Source organism: Muscardinus avellanarius, assembly GCF_963383645.1.
Source record: "Muscardinus avellanarius genome assembly, chromosome: 5".
Taxonomy (NCBI): Eukaryota; Metazoa; Chordata; class Mammalia; order Rodentia; family Gliridae; genus Muscardinus; species Muscardinus avellanarius.
In genome coordinates this window covers 69,595,325-69,612,756 of record NC_137790.1, presented here as the reverse complement: position 1 = coordinate 69,612,756, position 17,432 = coordinate 69,595,325, and positions in this window count along the sequence as shown.

Genomic DNA, 17,432 nt, shown 5'->3' with positions numbered 1-17,432 from the left:
CTCACAAGAGATGTAAAATGCAAGAGAGGTTTATTGTGCTGCAGCTCTGTCCCGGCTAGCCAGGGGTCAAGACCAAGACACTATGGCCGAGGTTCGACCCCTCCCCACTCCACGCTCTGAATTTTATAACCCTAGGAGGGAGTGGTTACACACGAGGGAGTGGTTACACACACTTTGCTCAAGAACATGATCTGGAAAGCAAGCTGGAAGAAGCGCTTTCCACCCCCCAGAATGAGAAGTTAACTAGAGAAGTCTTCTCCCATATTAGGATTAGAAATAAGATATTAGAAGCCGGGCGTGGTGGCGCACGCTTGTAATCCCCGCGCTTGGGAGGCGGAGACAGGAGGATCGCGCAGGTTCGAAGCCAGCCGTGCTGGCGTAAGAGACTCAGTTTCAAAAATATAAAATAGGTCTGGGAGTGTAGCCCGGAGGAAGGAGGGCTTCCAGGAACCCCAGTACCACAAAAAAAAAAAGAAAGAAGATATTAGAATATAGAGTTAAGATATAGAAGTAAGGTAGGATTGGAAATAGAATGAAGATCCATAAGCCCAGCTGCCCAGGTTGCAGGATTCAAGGACAAGGGTAGGGGACCCACGAGGTCAAAGCCTCTAATCTCCAGCTTGCCGGCCAAGGTCTTTGAACATGGGCCTCGATCCCCATATCTCTGAGCCAGATCAGCAAACAAGGCCATGCTAATCTGCTCTCCAGGCAGAGTCCTCAGCGCAGAGATAAGCTTGGCCCAGACAAGGTGGGTGGGAAAGGCAGCCCTAAGGAACAAACACATACCATAAGGGAGATAAGCAGTCTTTAGCAGGCTCTGACGTGTGTGGATGCATGTTTTAAAATTACTGGTTGTACTTGTTTGTCTTTGTATCTGATTGGTTGTATTCTAAGGTTGACGGGCTCAGACTTTTGGCGGGCTCTGCCGTTGTAACCACTCCCTCCTGGGGCTCACTGTGGAGTGAGCCCTGGGTCGAAACTCGACCATAGTGTCTGGCTAGCCGGGACAGAGCTGCAGCACAATAAACCTTGCTTGCATTTTACATCTCTTGTGAGTCCTTCGTTATTTGGGTTTGTGGGCAATTCTCGGACCCTTCAATGTAAAATGCAAGCCTTGGAAGCATTTGTTGCCCCTCAGGAAATTAAGTTTTTCTACCGAGGCCTCTTCCCTACCTGCCTACTTCTTTTCTACCTCCTCAGTATCAAGATTCATTTTTCCTTCTTATATTTATTCAGTTGCTCCGGCATCATTTGTTGAAAAGACTTCCCATTGCATAGCTTGCATTTTAGTAAAGAAATCAATGACGTGCACACATATGGGAGCATCTGGACCCTCCTATTCTGTAACATCCATCTGTCCTTGTACCAGTATCACACTGACTTGATCTCAGAAGTGTTGCAGATTGGGAGAATATGGTGGTGGAAACTGTTCCCCGGGAACCCCTTCTAGGGTCCCAGACACACTTTCCCCCAACCCATAACAAAACCCAAAACGACCCCAAACAGAAGAAAAAACTGTGGATTCTTGTCTTAAGCTAAGAATAAATATGCATAGCTTGGACAGTTGCTGAAGATTTAAAGAAGTTTATTAGAAAGGTAGAAATACAGAAAATAGAAATACAGCCCATGCCAAAATGGCATGAGGGGGTGACTCGAAATGAATACACCAAAGGAATTACACGCGGACTCGGCCTTTTATACCCATGACCTCCATCTTGTTTGCGTGACTCTGACGTAGTGAACGTCCCTGTAAGGTACCTTCCCTTAACCCTGTAAGGTACCTCCCCCAACCAGGTGTGGCAAGGTGTCTCCTTTCCTGAAGGGCAAGGTCAAACCCTGCCCTATCCTCCCTAGATCATCATGTAGATCTCTTTAGAAAGCAGAAGTCCTAGCTCTCCTCTATTGACTGGTTAATTGCTTTGAGCTAGGTTAATTTACATTGGAATAGCTGCCTGTTTTAGGCAGAAATCAAGTCCTTTCTTTACCCATGTCTGCCGCCATTTGACACAACTATTTTGAAATATACCAATTATTTTTTTGAAATATATTAATGATCATAGCTTTCCCAAATCTTCCTAGGCCGTTCCCAATACTGGTACAAAAAGCTTTACAGCAGGTCTTTGATAAGTAAAATAAAAAATTAAATGCGAGTAAAATAAAAATAATGTGCATACGGCAGAGTGTGAAAAACACGAGAGAGGTCCGGCACACGTGGCATGTAAAGTTTTAATGGCACGGCTCTCCCGGGGATCAGGGCGAGGCACCATGGGGCCCGCGCGCCTGTCCGAAGCTAGAGGACGCGGGCTCTCCTTTTCAAGGTATGCATCTCGCGAGAGGAGGGTTTACTCGCGGGAACGCCCAATTCTCGCGGGGGTTTCAGCCCCTCCCTTGCCCTGCAGAGGTCATGTGACAAAAAGTCACATGAGTTAAGGACCCAACTTAACATCCCGGCCTTTTGATGGTAGGGATAATGGATGACGTTGGACCCTCTAGCTTCTTCCTGCTGTCAAGGGGCGTCGTCAGGGGCCCCAGGCCGGGAGGAGTTGGGAGTTCAGTCCCCCAGAAGGGGGATCAGGTGGGTGCATAGCTGCAGTGCGAATTGGAGGTTACCCTGGACAGCTTAGTGATGTGCGCTTGAGGAGGCTTGAACAGGCAAGGGCTATTAAAGAAAAAAACAAATCATGAGATTGAGCAGGCGACCAAAAAGGAGACTGGCTTACTCAGTACCTGGAGAGCTACCCTGAGCTGGCAAAGAGGATGGAGGTTGAGGGATCCAGGAGCCATCAGTCTTCAGCCAGGCTGAGTAGGGCCAGCGGCGGGGCCTGGTCTGGAAAGGTGCTCCCCCTGTGTTGAGGCACCTGGGGCTCACCCTTTTCCAAGGGCACTGTTCCAGTGGCCCTCCTGGCCACACGCCGAGCAGTCTGATTGGTAGGCGTGGCTTTGCCCCACTTGAGGCAGGCTCCTGGAGGTAGTTGTTGTTGCAGTCCTCCACACCTAGGTGGCGCTCCAGGGGGCTGAGCCGCCACCGCCAGCCGAAGGGCAGCTACTAGGGATCTGCTTTTTGGCAAAGTCGGAGTATACGCTCCATCTCTGCCTGTTTCTCTCTGGAATTAAAACTTAGATGCTATGTTAAGGTTCTGTCAGCTGCGACGGACCTATACTCACAAAGAGCACGTCCCGAGACGGGTGTCCAGCAAGAATGGCAACGCGGACTCCGCACGGGCAGACAGAGAGTGTCGCCCCAGCCCCGGCCTGTCGTTTCCCGCAGCACCTAGGGCGCGCCCGAGCGGGCCACCCAGCAAAATTGCAGTCTGGCGCAGGCCAAGATGGTGACAGTGACATCACCAGGCAGTGACTATGCGCCATCACAAAATGGCAGCTGGCAGGAAAATAAATGGAAGCTGATGGGGGAGAGCATTTGGAGGGATACCAGACCGCTTATAAAAGTTCCTAACTATTCCTGGGCCACCGCAACCTATTTCACAACTCGTATCAAGGCAGACAGGCTCTCAGGGCATCTGCTAGTATAAAGGTTCGACTCCCCATAATTGGTTCGCGGGCGGAAACGAAGAACAGGAAATGGGCGTCCCCGATTTCCCTGCTCAATCGTTCGGAAACAGAGGTTAAGAGATAGGGAAGAACGTCTTCATTCCTTCTCAAAACCGGAGGATGACCTGGTCATCCACAGGGTGGTCCCAGTGGACCGGGGGACAATGGGTCACCAAGCGCTTGGATTTTTGGGTCCCAGTGGACCGGAAGACCCAAGTCCGGAACCCGCTAACCAAGGGAAGGAGGCAGTTTACCGGAGTGAAGTGTTGCCAGCCAGCGCTGGCTGCGACAGAAGCGCTGAGAAGCTGCTGGGGGCACGGTGGAGCTGGGGCGCGTGGATGCCGGTGGCTGGTGTGGACGGCACTGGCGGCTGGCGCAGGTGGGATCAGTGGGGGTGCGCAGGCGGCATGGCTTGCCGGGCAGGCGGCGTGGAGACAAAATGGCTTCCAGGCACGCGCCAGACGCTGAGGCTGGGCCCCGAGGAGCACCGCCAGTGAGCCTGGCTCGGGGCGGGTGGGGCAAACCGGCCAGAGGTCCCGGCGGTGACCGGAGAACCAAGCTGGAACGGTGCTTTAGGAGGTCCAAGCGGCAGGCAGAGGTCCTGGCCCGCGCAGGCAGTTGGCAGGCAGAGCAAGTGCCAAGCTGCCTGGCTCGGGCCGGAAAGATGGCCGCCGACTCCTAGGATTGGTTAGGAGTGGAAAGTGGGAGGGATTAAAGATTGTGAGGCCTCCAGTGAGGCCATGAGGTGGGAGGGGTTAAAGATGGCGAGGCCTCCAGTGAGGCCATGAGGTGGGAGGGGTTAAGGATGGAGAGGCCTCCAGTGAGGCCATGAGGTGGGAGGGGTTAAAGATGGCGAGGCCTCCAGTGAGGCCATGAGGTGGGAGGGGTTAAGGATGGAGAGGCCTCCAGTGAGGCCATGAGGTGGGAGGGGTTAAGGATGGCAAGGCCACCAGTGAGGCCATGAGGTGGGAGGGGTTAAGGATGGCAAGGCCTCCAGTGAGGCCATGAGGTGGGAGGGGTTAAGGATGGCGAGGCCTCCAGTGAGGCCATGAGGTGGGAGGGGTTAAGGATGGCAAGGCCTCCAGTGAGGCCATGAGGTGGGAGGGGTTAAGGATGGCAAGGCCTCCAGTGAGGCCATGAGGTGGGAGGGGTTAAGGATGGCAAGGCCTCCAGTGAGGCCATGAGGTGGGAGGGGTTAAGGATGGTGGGGCCAAGATGGCGGCCCCCCAGTGATTCCACGTGTGCAAGATGGCGGGCCAAAGCTGGCGACCCCCCCCCAGTAATCCCATGTGGCTGCTTACCGGAATGGCCAGGCCCAGGCAGCAGGGGTGGGCAGGCACAGGGTGAAGGGCGCCAGGGCGCGAGTCCGAGTGGAGGAACCAGATGGAGCGTGGGCTGGACTTGGCGGGCTGGGGGCTGTTTAGCAGAGTGGCGGCCGCCTAGATGGAGGAGGCAGGCGGCCCCGGCAGGCGGGTCTAAGCAACGCCAGGCGCGGAGAAGACATAGGCGCACAGTGTGGCGCAGTCCGCGGGCGGTGAGGTCCCATTCCAGCGGCGGGCGGCGTGGGCAGGCGGGAACGGCGGTTTTAGGAGGTCCAAGCAGCAGGCAGAGGTCCTGGCCCGTGCAGGAGGTCAGCAAGTAGAACAGGTGCCAGCATCACCCAAGGAGCCTGGCTCCGGGTGGGTGGAACTAGCAGCCTGGCGGCCGGTGGAGCCTGCACGCCCCGGCGGTGGTGGCCGCGGAAGATGGCCGCCGGCGCTCCGGAAGAGAGCACATGGGCGGGAAAAGATGGCCACCGGCTCTCAGCAGAGCGCGGGGCCGAAAAGATGGCTGCGGGCTCTCAGCAGAGCGCGGGGCTGAAAAGATGGCCGCGAGCTCTCAGCAGAGCTCGGGGCTGGAAAGATGGCCACCGGCTCTCAGCAGAGCTTGGGGCCGAAAAGATGGCCGTGAGCTCTCAGCAGAGCTCGTGGCTGGAAAGATGGCCGCGAGCTCTCAGCAGAGCTCGTGGCTGGAAAGATGGCCGCGAGCTCTCAGCAGAGCCCGGGGCGGGAAGAAGGCCGCCGGCTCTCCCGGAGAGCGCGGGGCTGAAAAGATGGCTTACGGTCCGGGCAGGCACGGGGCAGCAGCGGCGGCAGTGGTGGGAGCAACGCCTGCAAGCGGAGCGCTGGTGTGGGACCTCACAGTCGAGCTGCTGGCGGGTCGGAGAGTCCGGGGCTCAAAAAGAGAGTAAAAATAAAAAGAGAAAACAGAAAAAAAAAAAAAAAGGAAAAAAAAATGGGGAGGGACCCAAGAGTTCTCCCGGTTCGGCACCAAATGATAAGTAAAATAAAAAATTAAATGCGAGTAAAATAAAAATAATGTGCATACGGCGGAGTGTGAAAAACACGAGAGAGGTCCGGCACACGTGGCATGTAAAGTTTTAATGGCACGGCTCTCCCGGGGATCAGGGCGAGGCACCGTGGGGCCCGCGCACCTGTCCGAAGCTTGAGGACGCGGGCTCTCCTTTTCAAGGTATGCATCTCGCGAGAGGAGGGTTTACTCGCGGGAACGCCCAATTCTCGCGGGGGTTTCAGCCCCTCCCTTGCCCTGCAGAGGTCATGTGACACAAAGTCACATGAGTTAAGGACCCAACTTAACAGTCTTAAAGTAAGGTAAGGTAGCATGGACTGTTCAATTTTGCTCTCTACCGAAATCATTTTAGCTATTTCTAGATCTTTTTTTTTTGCGGGGGGGGGCAGTACTGGGGATGGAACCCAGGGACATCATTTGCTCTACCATATAATTTTGTGGGTGGGTGGGGGATACTGAGGATCGAACCCAGGGCATTCTTCCCCTGAGCTGTACCCCAGCCTCACTTTATTGATTTAACTTTATTGTTTGTTTACTTATTTATTGGTGCTAGGGATTGAACCCAAGGGCATTCTACCTTTGAGCTACAGCCCTGGCTCTATTTTATTTTTTATTTGGAAACAGTTTCAGTAAGCTGTAGAGGGCCTCACTAAAAGTGGCTGAGGCTGGCTGTAAATCTGTGATCCTCCTGTCTCAGCTTCCCAAGTACTGGAGTTATAAGCATGTGCTACCATGCCTGGCTTTTTATTTTGAAACAGGATCTTACTAAGTTGCTGAGGGCCTCACTAAATTGCTGAGGCTGCCCTTGAACCTTTGATTCTCCTGTCTCAACCTTCCAAGTACTAGGATTACAGGCGTGTGCCACCATATACATGGCGTGTGTTTGGCCATATACATTTTTTAATCAACTTGTGAAACATCTGTCAGCATTTTGATTGTGAATGCATTGAATCTATACGTACCAGTATTGGGAACGGCCTAGGAAGATTTGGGAAAGCTCTGATTATTAATATTGATATTTCAAAAATAGTTGTATCAAAATGGCGGCAGACATGGGTGAGGGGCAGATCTGTGCAAGGACTTAATCTCTGTCTCAAACAGGCAGCTATTCCAATGTAAATTAACCTAGCTCAAAATAATTACCAAGTCAATAGAGGAGAGCTAGGACTTCTGCTTTCTAAAGAGATCTACATGATGATCTAGGGAGGATAGGGCAGGGTTTGACCTTGCCCTTCAGGAAAGGAGACACCTTGCCACACCTGATTGGGGGAGGTACCTTACAGGGACGTTCACTACATCAGAGTCAGGAAAACAAGATGGAGGTCATGGGTATAAAAGGCCAAGTCCACGTGTGTAATTGAGGAGATAGAAAGGAAATAGGCAGATAGGGAAAAGGCCTTGGTAGAAAAAAGCTAATTTCCTGAATTCCCTGAGGGGCAACAAGTGCAGGAAACTCCAAAGGCTCAGAGATAAGAAGACCAGAGCTTCACAAAGCCATCCTGAGTTTCCTAATCAACAAACCCACCGAACAAGTCTGGCATTCCCTTCAAAGAACTTGCAAATGTCCTATGCAAATTCTCCTTGGAGTCACCCTAACCACAAACGGACTTGCAAGCGGTCATGCATCGGCCAGTCAGATGGCAAAAGCGGGGACTTCCGCTCGGGACCGCCTCCCCTTCTGGGGAGCTGTTCTCTCTCTCTCTCTCTCTCTCTCTCTCTCTCTCTCTCTCTCTCTCTCTCTCGCAGGTCGTGTTGGCCCTGAGAGCTTGGGCGACTCTCGAGTAGTGACCTGAAGGCCTCTGCTGGACATCATGGCTGACCAGGCCCCTAGGGGTTACCTGCACCTCTTTTCTGGCAGATCGCGTGGACTCTGGGAGAAAGTAGTTTGCAACTGATGGGCACTTGGCTCGGGCAACCCTCGGGTAGTGACCCTGAAGGCAGCTACTGGACCCCGGAGTTCTGACCGCCCCTATGGGGTGTTCGGCCACTTTTCTCTATTCCCTTCTGGCAGATCGCGTGGACTCTGGAAGAAAGAAGCCTGCACCTGAAGGCAATTCGGCTTGGGCTACTCTCAAGTATTGTCCTGAAGGCAGCTGCTGGACCCAGAGTTCCAGCCCCTTTGGGGTGTTCAGCCACCCTTGCCCTATTCCCTGCTGCTTCCAATAAACCTTTTACTCCCCTTCCTGAGGTCTGTGGGTGTCATTCTTCGCTCTCCGTAGACAAGAACTCGCCGGGGTTTTCTCGCAAGAAACCCCCGTTTCATAATTCCTTTGGTGTACTCATTCGAGTCATCCCCTCATGCCATTTTGGCATGGGGCTGTATTTCTATTTTCTGTATTTCCATCTTTTAATAAACTTCTTTAAATCTTCAGCAAGAGTTCGGGCTAATGTTTATTTATACTTAGCTCAGAACAAGAATCCGCGGTTTTCTCTGTTTTTCCTGTTTGTGTGGTTGTGGTGGGGGAATGACTTCTCCCCTCACACACCAAATACATTTCAAACGCAACACTATAGATCAATTTTGGGAGACTTTACATCACAATAATATTGAATATTCCAATACAAAACATAGTACAGCTTTACATTTATTTAGATCATTTATTCTTCTCAGAAATGCTTTGTAGTCAGTAGTGCAAAAGTCTTGCGTGCCTTGTTAAATTTTTTCTTAAATATTATTGGAGATATTGTAATGAAATTAAAATCTGTATTATCTTCTTTTTTTTTTTTTTGTGGGTCTGGGGATGGAACCCAGGGGCATTTGACCTCCAAGCTACACCCCCTGCCCTATTTTTTATTCTTTACTTTGAAACCGGGTCTCACTGAGTTGCAGAGGGCCTCACTAAGTAGCTGAGCCTGTCTGCAAACCGTGATCCTCCAGGTCTCAGCCTCCCAAATGCTGGGATTACAAGCGTGCGCCACCACACCCGGCGAAATCTGTATTATCTTCTAATTGCTGCTAGGATGTATATATATATATATATGAGAGATTGCATGTGTATGTATTGACAATACAACTGTGTATTGGCAGAATATAATTGTAATTTTATTTTATTTTTTGTGGCACTGGGGATTAAACCCAGAGACATTCTACCTCTGGTCTATATCTCCAGTCTAATTTTATTTTTAATTTTGAAACAGGGTATCACTAAGTTGTAGAAGGCCTCACTACGTATCTGAGGCTGACCGTGAACCTGGGATCTTCCTGTCCTGTCCCAGCCTCCCAAGTACTAGGTTTACAGGGATGTGTCACCATGCCTGGCCCAACTGCGGTTTTTAAATAGTTTCAGTAGTTGTTCCTTAGTATTATTTAGGATATTCCTTGTACACAATCATGTTTCCTGCAAAGAAGTTTTACTTCTTTTCCAATTTTTTTTTTCCCGGTACTGGGGATGGAACCCAGAGGCATTCTACCACTGAGCTATACCTTCAAACCTATTTTTTATTCTTTAATTAAAATAGAGAGCCGGGCGTGGTGGCACACACTTGAAATCCCCACACTTGGGAGATGGAGACAGGAGGATCGTACAGGTTCGAAGCCAGCCTCGCTGGTTTGAGACCCCGTTTCCAAATAAAAATATAAAAAATAGGTCTGGGGCGCTGGGCGTGGTGGCGCACGCTTGTAATCCCGCTTGTAATCCCCGCGCTTGGGAGGCGGAGACAGGAGGCTCTCCCTGGTTCGGAGCCAGCCACGCTGGCTTAAGAGACCCTGTTTCCAAATAAAAAAGTTAAAAAGTAGGTCTGGGAGTGTAGCCCGTGGGAGTGTAGCCCGGAGGTAGAAGGGCTTCCAGGAACCCCAATACCACCAAAATAAATACATTAATTAATTTATTTTTAGTGTCTCACTAAGTTGCAAAAGGCCTCACTAAGTAGCTGAAGCTGTCTGCAAACTGTGATCCTCCTGTCTCAGCCTCACAAATGCTAGGATTACAAGTATGCACCACCAAACACAGATTCTTTCCCAATCTTTATGCTTTTTCTAGTCTTATTTGGGTTAGAACCATCGCTACAATATTAAACAGACATGTGTTGGGGTGGATACCCTTCTCTTGTTTCAGATCTCAGAGTGGGAGGCATCCACTATTTCACCATTAGTTACAATGGTGGCCTATGATTTTATAGATACTTTAGTCAGATTAAGGAAGTTTCTTACTATTCCTTATTTTTGAGAACTTCCAGTCAAGAATCAGCATAGGACTGTGTTTAAATTTTCTTCATTACTATGGAGAGTCACAATGATATTTTGAATGTTGTAGCAATCTTGCATCTTTGAAATAAACCCACTTGGTCCTGATATGCTGTCTCTTTTTTAATATGTGATTCTGGATTTGATTTTATATTTCAAGAATGACTTCTGCATTTATACTCACACAAGCTATTGATATTGGTTACAGATCTTTGTTACTTCTGTCAGGTGTTGGTATATTTTTACTGGCTCTTAAAATGTGATGGAAAATGTTTCATCTTTTTTTAGTTTATGTAAGATATTATTATTATTATTATTATTACTACTACTACTACTACTACTACTACTACTACTGCTACTACTACATAGGGATGTTCCATCTCTGAGCTACACCTCTAGCCCATTGATTAATTGTGGTACTGGAAATTGAACTCAGGGGCATTTTACTTCCAAGTTATATCCTCAGACCTATATATATTTTTGTGAAAGTCTCACTAGGTTGATGAGAGTCTCACTGTTTTCTGAGGCTATCCTTGAACATGTCATCCTTCTGTATCAGCCTACCAACTACTGGGATTACAAGTGTGTGCCACCATGCCCAGCTGGGTTTTGCTTTAAAAAATTTTTTTTTTTTTTTTTTTTTTTTTACAATCTGCCTTTTACTTGGAGTATTTATTCCACTAAAAATTAGTGCATATTGAAGTTGAATTCAAGTGTACAATTTTGCTTTCTTTTTCATTTTGTGGTACTGGGGATTGACCCCAGAGGCATTCTTCCTCTGAGCTGTACCTCTACCCTCATTTTTTATTTGGAAACAGGGTTTTGCTAAGTTGCTAAGGCCTTACTGAGTTTCTTTTTTATTTTTTTTGGTGGTACTGGGGTTCCTGGAAGCCCTTCTACCTCCAGGCTACACTCCCAGACCTATTTTTACATTTTTTTATTAATTTGGAAACAGTGTCTCCTAAGCCAGCGCGCGCAGCTGGCTTCGAACCTGCGCAATCCTCCTGTACCTGCCTCCCAAGCACGGGCATTACAAGCGTGCGCCACCATGCCCGGCCTTGCTGAGTTTCTGATGTGGGCCTGGAATTGGTGATTCTCCTGTCTCGTCTTCTCAAGTATTAGGATTACAGGCATGCACCACCACACCAGCTATTTATTTTCTATTTATTTCAACTTCATTTTTAGTCTTCTGTCTCTTCTTTTTTTCCCCCTTTTGGGTTAATTTTTTAGTATTTCTGGTCAGTCAAAGATAAAAGTAACTGGTCAGACAAGCATAGAGAACTTGTCTTAACCCTTTATTTCTGGTCAGACAAGCATAGAGAACTTGTCTCAACCCTTACAGGAGCTCCCCATTACATTTCTGGTTGGTCTGCTGCTTACCCCAATTGGAACGGCATCCATAGGCTAACAAATCTTTGGGCCTTCTCTTATTATGTTGTTGTTGTTTTGTTTTAAGAGATAGCATCTTGCTATATTGTCCAGGGTATCCCAGAACTCCTATGCTCAAATGATCCTCCTGGTTTACCCTCCTGTACCCGGTTCCCTATTTACTTATTCAAGTTTGTTACTTTTCATTTGTACAGTCACAAGATTTCACAGCATGTCCTCAAACTAAATCAAGTCTTCCCCCTCTGGCAACAAAGCCACTGAGTTTATGCCAACTCCATGCTGGAAAACTACCATCCTCTTGGACTGAGCTGGGTAAGTGTTGAGGAAAGGGAATATAGACTTGTGCTGGTCCTACCCAGATCTCTAGGTTTTCTTTTCTTATCTCTTATTTTTCCTTCTTTCCTTCCTTCCTTTTTTGTACTGAGGGTTGAACCCAGGGGTATTTTACCGCTGAGTTATACTCCCAGCCATTATTATTATTATTATTATTATTATTATTATTATTAATTTTTTTTTGTTGGTACTGGGGATGAAACCCAGGGGCCTTCTATCTCCGGGCTACACTCCCAGACCTATTTTTATATTTTATTTGGAAACAGGGTCTTACAAAGTTGCTAAGAGCCTCACTAAGTAGCTGAGGCTGGCTTCGAACCTGTGTGATCCTCCTGTCTCAGCCTCCCAAGTATGGCATTACAGGTGCACACCACTGTTCCTGGCAAATCTCTAGGTTTTCAATTCAATGTCTATTTCTGGTAGATATCTGGTTCCCTACAGTTTTTTGCAGTACTGGGGATGGAACCCAGGGACATTTTACCTCTGAGCTACACCCCCAGCCCTATTTTTTATTCTTTATTTTGAAACAAGCTCTCACTGAGTTGCTGAGAGCCTCTCTAAGTAGCTGAGGCTGGCTGCGAACCGTGATCCTCCTGTCTCAGCCTCTCAAATGCTGGGATTACAAGGGTGAGCCACCATGCCTGGCATGGTTCCCTACAATTTTGTCCATTTGTATGCTTTTTATGTTTTTTTTTTAAGTGGAGGAGAATTGTGGTTGAAACTTGGAGCTGATTTCATAGTTATACATAAAATGTTATTACTTTATTAAAATAAACAGCGAGGAGAACACTTCTGTATCCTCTCCAAAGCTGCAGCTTTTCCCGTTGTTGAATGTTGTTTGTGCAAGGATACAGGGGACAAATTCCTTTCAGGTTGTCCTGAGAAGGCCTCTCCTCTTTTTATGACTCACTTTGTTCTTTGATGAAATTTTCAGGTTGAATAACGAAAGTCACAACTTTGTTCTTGAAACTCATTTGATACCATCAAATGCCAACACATCCTAAACGTTCTCTAAAGGCACAAAAATGATTCTCCAAACATTATGTGTATAGAACTTTATCCAATAAATTCCTACTAAGGATTAGTACATGCCAGAGACTGTGCCAGGCATGAGGACAAAAACAAGCAAACTCAGCAGGGACAGCTCCTGCCTCCCCGCACAGCCAGTCAGCGAGAAAGAGGCAGTTACCGCCGTCTAGCATGCACTACGACGGGGGACTACAGGTGTTATGACTGTGCCCTGTATCTGTATATAATACTATATTTTCTTTTTCACCTTGGGAATACTTTAGGGTTCTTTTTTTTTGTGTGGTACTGGGGTTCCTGGAAACCCTTCTACCTCTGGGCTACACTCCCAGACCTATTTTTACATTTTTATTTGGAAACAGGGTCTCTTAAGCCAGCGAGGCTGGCTTCGAACCTGTGCGATCCTCTTGTCTCCGCCTCCCAAGCACAGGGATTACAAGCATGTGCCACCACGCCCGGCATACTTTAGGTTTTATAAAGAAAAGATAGCTGGATGTGGTGGCACACACTGTAACCCTAGTATTGGGGGGGATTGACACAAGAGGATCACAAGTTTAAGACCAGCCTCAGTAACCTAGCTAGGCTCTCAGTAAATGAGACCCTGTTTCAAAATTAAAATTAAAGTAGGGCTGGTACTGTAATTCAGAGGTAGAATGCCTCTGAGTTTAATCCCCAGTACCATAAATAAATAAAAGACAATTAAAAATTGGTCCAAAGATACATTTTCTATTGGTAAGTCTTTAGTAAATGTTTGGGAAGGGACAACTTATTTAGGAAACACTTTTTCTATTCTAAACTTTGAATGCACATCAAATCACATGAAAGCTACTTAAAATCATCCCTGCTTGGCCTTTACTTCTAAAATCTGTCTTGGTTTGAGGTAGGACCCCCAACTTTTTCCCTCTTGGTACTGGGTATTGGACCCACCTACTCTAAGCTACACCCCCAGTCATATATATATATATATATATATATATATATATTTCAATACACACACACACACACACACACACACACACACACACACACACACACACATATATGTATGTATAAACCTGTCTCAGCCTCTCAAGTACTGGGATTGCAAGTATGTGCCATCATGCCAGGCAAGAATCTTTTTTTTTTTTTTTAGTATGTAGTTATAGCCTAGAACTCTTGCAGCCCTCATTTCCAGTTTCCTCAATATTTGACACTTAATACAAGTTGCCTTTTCCAATGGTTTTCTGGTATATACTTCTGTACAATACTTCATACTGATGCCTTCCTTCTACTGCGCTGATGTCTTGTAAAGAGGACATCCTTATTCTCAACACCTCAAGTTTCTATGAAGCAGAGGAGACATATTCCTCTCCCTTGCTGACTGGGGGCTGGGAGTGGGTGAGGATGACAGTGCTGTCACATTCTCTCTGTCTCTTGCTTTTCCTCAGATGAGATGAAGAAACTCCTCTTACTGATTAGAGAATGATGTCAACTAGCCGGGAGTGGTGGCGCACGCTTGTAATCCCTGAGCTTGGGAGGTGGAGACAGGAGGATTGCACAGGTTCGAAGCCAGACTCTCTGGCTTAAGAGATCCTGTTTCAAAATAAAAAAAAATAAAAATAGGTCTGGGAGTGTAGCCCGGAAGTAGAAGGGTTTCCAGGAACCCCAGTACCACCACCAAAAAAAAAAAAAAAAAAAAAAGAGAATGATGTCAACTAGGCCACTTTCTACATATTTTTTTTTTCTTTAAAAGCAGGTAACAGCCAGGCGTGATGGCACACGCTTGTAATTCCAGCAATCAGGAGGCTGAGACAGGAGAATGGTGGTTCGCAGACAGCCTCAGCTATTTAGTGAGGCCCTCTGCAACTCAGTGAAACCCAGTTTCAAAATAAAGAATAAAAAATAGGGCAGAGGATGTAGCCCGGAGGTCGAATGCCCCTGGGTTCCATCCCCAGACCCGCTAAAAAAAAAAGAAAAAAAAAGCAGGTAACAGCCAAGTGTGGTGGCGCACGCTTGTAATCCCAGCGCTTGGGAGACTGAGACAGGAGAATCCCACAGGTTCGAAGCCAGCCTCAGCTTCTGAGTGAGGCTCTCAGCAACTTAGTGAGACCCTGTTTCCAAATAAAGTATAAAATAGGTCTGAGAGTATAACCTGGAGGTAGAAAAGCCCCTGAGTTCCACCCCCCAGTACCACACACACACACACACACACACACACACACACACACACACACAATTAAAAGCAGGTGACATGTTCTACTCATCTCTCTTGTTATCTGTTCCATAGTAAAAATAGCTAGCTGGTGCTTACTGGATACTTACGCCATGCCAGATTATTATTCTACATCTTTTACATAAATTAACCCATTACATCCTCACACCAATCCTATGATGTGCATTCTATCTATGGTTATACTATTGTAGACACAAGGAAGCTATGGCCGAGTAAGCTTAAATAACTTGTCGGACACACTGACACTGGGCTGTGTTTTCAGTCCAGACCATCTGGGTCCAGAGTCTACCGTGTTCGCGTCTAGACCCCTCCACCACCAGGCTTCTTGCGTGGCTTGTGCTCACAAGTGGTCAGCCCAGGCAGCTCACTTGCTGCCTTCCTCCTCCTACTGGTCACCAGTAGATCTCTTGGTCTGTGGTCCTCTCTGCAGATGCTGCACAAAAGTACTCCAGATCTTCTTTGTAGATACAACTCTGTCCCAAGTGATCAACTGAGTAGGGGATGAGAGTTAGCAAATGGACATGCCCCTGAGCCAACATGCACTAACACTCTATCATTTGACTGGGACTTCTGCACTTTAGGAGTTTGGACTCTCTAACAAATTTGAGCTAACAATTTCTCATCCTAAGGAGAGTCTTTACTCACAGGGCATGCTGTGTCTCTGGATTTTTTTTTTTTTTTTTGGTGGTACTGGGCGTGGAACCCCCGGCCTTACTACCTCCGGGCTATACTCCCAGACCTATTTATATTTTATTTGGAAAAAGGGTCCCACTAAGTTGCTGAGCCTCACTAAATAGCTGAGGCTGGCTTCGAACCTGTGTGATCCTCCTGTCTCAGCCTCCCAAGCACGGGGATCACAAGTGTGTGCCACCATACTCGGCATTTCTCTGGATTTGACCTTGCCCAACCTAAAGCATTTGGAAGAGCTGCAGTGTCTTTGTTAAAAGGCACAAGGCAAAGTTGGGGGTATCGCTTAGTGGTATAGCGCTTGCCTAACATGTGTAAGACCCTGCAATCAATCTCCAGCACCACCAAAAAGAAAAAGAAAAGAAGGGGAAAAAAGCATAGGACACACTATGTCTGACGACATATGCAAGAAAAAAAAATCTACCTCAGTAATCAGTTCACCATGATTTTTATATTGCTCTGGATTGTACAATCTAGCCCCAGCTCCCCATAGAACTCTGGTCATCGTGATCACATGGCTTTAATGGGGCTTTCTTATCACTCGAGGTGTTTTATATTTAGGAGCAAAGGTTATAAAAGTTGGGTTGTTTTCAACTTGAGCCATTCTAAGTAAAAGGTTACTGGTACCAGGAAAAAGTTCTCTCCTAGCAAATTTCATTTAGGAAGTAAGAATTGTATTTTTATTTTTAATCTTTTAAGACAGTGCCTCACAAAATTGCTGAGTCTGGTCTTAAACTTGTGATCCTCCTGCATCTGCCTCCTGAGTTGCTGGGATTACAGATGTGAGCCATTGTGCTTAAGAATTCTTTTATATCGGGCACCTGGAGGCTGCTTTTCTGAAAGCACTGGATCTTTACTTGGTCTACAGATCCGGATAAAGTTTGGCATCTCTGCTTTCATTTTGTATCTGTCTGCTTTTTCTCCTTCAACTTTGGGTCAGACTTGCTCAACTCTGCACGTTAGACTCATTAATCATTTGAGGAATGTCTGGCTAAAAAACTGGTAATTGAAGGCTGATTAGCTTTGAATTTTACTAACTTGTCTCATTGCCCTTTAAGACTGACAGCCCCAAAGCAAGAATAACTAAATATTTTCAAGATTATTAGGGACATCATAATCAACAGATTGTCAGCTGTCAACTTTCACGACATCTTGTTCCAGACTGAGTGGAGACTAGTAGTCTCTAGCCATGGCCCTAACCCCTCCAGGACCAATGAGCTTTGCAGGCAGATCTTTCCAGGATGAGACTGCCAAGCCGAGGTAGGAACAACTACCCCATAACAGGAACTGAGGCTCCCCCTAAGCGGGAGCAATCTTCTCAGAACAGGAGTCCCTCAAGCGAAGACTTCTCCAAGACCTCAAGGCACCAGACCTCATGTAATGATGAGCCAGACCAGTTTGAACAAGACTGTTTAATTATGCATAACTTTTCCCTGTGTCCCAACTCTTCCCCTATTTAAACCCGAAGTATGAGGCTGCTGAGGATACTGAGTGCCCCCTAAGCATTTATCCTGGTATAGCTACACTGAGTAAAATTCTTTTCCTACCTTACCATTGCCTTTCCACTGATATCTGGAGCAAGTGAATGGACCTGGTGTATTGGGACTGTCTGAAGTCAGCACCCCAGCCTAGGACTCCATAAACACTATAACAACCTATTGTTTCATTTTGTAAAAACAATTTTTTTTGCTTTGGCTATTTAAA